Source organism: Vulpes vulpes, chromosome X (assembly GCF_048418805.1).
Source record: "Vulpes vulpes isolate BD-2025 chromosome X, VulVul3, whole genome shotgun sequence".
Taxonomy (NCBI): domain Eukaryota; kingdom Metazoa; phylum Chordata; class Mammalia; order Carnivora; family Canidae; genus Vulpes; species Vulpes vulpes.
Genome location: NC_132796.1, coordinates 72,286,896 through 72,289,708, shown reverse-complemented (window position 1 = coordinate 72,289,708; position 2,813 = coordinate 72,286,896). Strand labels below are relative to the sequence as shown.

At 38.9% G+C, this 2,813-nt stretch overlaps 1 pseudogene; it reads right to left on the bottom strand.

The window, feature by feature from the left end:
- Positions 1-1,153: 1,153 nt before the first annotated feature.
- LOC112925788 (U4 spliceosomal RNA) lies at positions 1,154-1,307 on the bottom strand (annotated as a pseudogene).
- Between the last annotated feature and the right edge of the window lie 1,506 nt (positions 1,308-2,813).

Genomic DNA, 2,813 nt, shown 5'->3' with positions numbered 1-2,813 from the left:
AATAGCTTGGAAGTCAATGTGCCTTAGGACAACAGTGTTAGGAAATGAGATTAGAGTAGTAGGAGGGGCCAGGTCACAGAAGGCCTTATGGGCCATGGGAAACACTTGGGGTTTTGTTCTTACTAAAATGGCACCATTGAGGCATTTTAAGAAAGGAAGAAATATTATTAGAATCTGCTTTATTAAAGGTCACTCAAAATGTTCTTTATAGAACAGACTGAAATATAGGAGCAAGGAGATGAGGTAGGAAATTACTACAGATGTGAGAGTGAGAAGTTACAGTGGCATGGACCAGAGTCTTAGCAATGGAAGGGGTGAGGAGTTTGAAATGAGATATTTTTCAGAAGTACTAAACTTGTGGTGAAGGATAGAAAGTAATCAAGTGTGTCTTTTGGAATGTGGATCTTTGCAACTGGGTTAGGATGGTTTTCTTAAATGTGGAATTGAGTAGAGGGTCAGGTTTAGTGCAATGCCAGGAAATTGACAGTTCTGTTTTGGTCATGTTGTTTGTGGAGCCTATGAAAAAATCTGGGTGAGCCATGTTGTTGGATATATATAAGTCTGGATTTCCTGAGAATACTCTTGGCTACAGCAAAAACAAAACAAAACAACTATACAATTTAACAGAAAATTCAATCAGAAAATACTTGATTCCACATATAAGGAAGACTCCGCTGTAAATTCTGGAAAGGATACATGCCACTGATCCAGGATAGAGGCGACAATATGAAGAAAGACTCAGAGTCTCACTGAATTTTAATCTGGGTGACAGTGGGACCAAGACTCAGACTCGGATTCAAACTGGAATTGGACTCAGACTCGGACCCCGAGGCTTTGTCTCCTCCAGTTTTTATCAAGAAATCTAGCAGATTGGCTATAGGAATGATTAACTTTGGGAAACAGAGAAAAACATGTTTATTTCAAAAGATAAAAGAATAGACTATTGACTCAAAGAAGGGGGAGCAAAGAAGCTGTATCTGGAGAACAATGTGGTCAAGAGCCAGTATGCTGACTCAGGACCTTCCGTATCCCCAGTGTGCTGAGGACTACAAGATTCAGTTCTCAGGCTCTGCAGCTGGTTCCCCACAAATACAAAAACTTTTTAAAATCAATTTTACTGAGCTATAGCTTATATTCAATATAATGCATCCATTTTGGGTGTATAATTCAACAAATTTGGATAAATTCATTCTCACATGTAACCCCTACGGTGGAAATATAGAACATTGGTATGAAGGCTTTTCAATTAGCAATAATCGCGCCTCGGATAAACCTCATTGGTTACGATACTACCACTGTGCAAAGCTGGTATGAAGGCTTTTAAGATCCCTGTCACTTTCTTCATGAAGCTCATCATGTTGCTGGAGAGAAAATCATGCATGCATGTAAATTAGAGAAAGATATAAAGAAGTAAAGGATAAGTTTCAATAACTGTAACAGTTCTTGAAGAATGGCACTTTGGTGAGGATATCCATTGTAAAATGCCTGGCTCTAATGCAAATATATTTGGGGCAGGAAGCTTGCCATCAACATAAAAGTCAAGGGAGAAATCAGGCCAGGACACAAGACTTTCATTTCCCCAAATATCTCACCAATATGAAATGCCCATAATTATTCACAACCTTGGCTTAAAATATTTGGAATATCTTTGGAACATAAGTAACAAAATGCACATAAATTTTTCAAGAGTGACATTTATGGGATATGTAGAAAGCCAGCACTCCACAAACATAAGTTTATGGTGTCATTTTAAGATTTTCTGGCTACCACCTCATAAGAAGATAGGGAACTTCAGGACAAATGAGGGATTAGCAAAGCAAGTACTCAATATCCTCCCAACTCCTCTGGTTTTTTTCTAACCCGACAAGAGAAAGATTTCCTTCCTTTAGGATATCCAAAAATCATTTTGTGATGGCAAGCCCCATCAGGAAGCCCATGACATTTGTTTTAGCCCAGAGAAAAGGAGGGCTTTATTGGGAACATGAGTTCAACTAGGGATTGGAGGAAGCCCTAGAAAATGGTGTGTGTGTGTGTGTGTGTGTGTGTGTGTGTGTGTGTGTGTGAGGGAGATATAAACAAAGTCCATGGGCTAGTAAATTTTTAATATCTGTGTTTATTCATATTGATGGTAACACGTACAAAGTGGCCATAGTAGGAGAGATAGAGGTTATACCTGCGTCTTATAGTATGGGTCTTGACTTATCTTGGTGGATACAACTCTGCTACTGTTGAATGTTTAATCTTCCAGGAACAGAAACCAATGCTGAGCACCAAATATGGGACGGGTTGAATAGATTGTGCCTTTTCACTCTGAAAAAGCCAATGGCTCTTTTGAAAGGAATATATACATACTGTGGGTAATGGTTTGCCTGCAGGGTCTTAGCCATCACCTTTATCTGAGAGTATATAGTGTTTGATCTACTGTCATGGAATTCCCAGAAAACATTATATCAAACAAAAAGACACACTTTATAGCAGCAACATATGGAAACGGACCCACTAACATGGAATTTACTGGTCATATGACAGTTTGACCACCCAGAAGCTGCTGCCTAATAAAGGATTAGAATGGATTGCTGAACACCAAGGTGAAGTCCTGTTTAAAGGCAGTATTTTAATACCATTGGGAGTCATCATCTAGGACTCAGTATATACCATGAGTAAAAGACTTTTTGTATGATTCTGGTCCTCAAAAAGGATAGCATATGGATCTGGAAAACAAGGGGGTGTAAGTAGGAGCCCTCACTTGCCATCATTCCAATTTGGGTTCCTGATTTCTAGAACTCTGGGTTATCGAATTATAAAGTATAAAT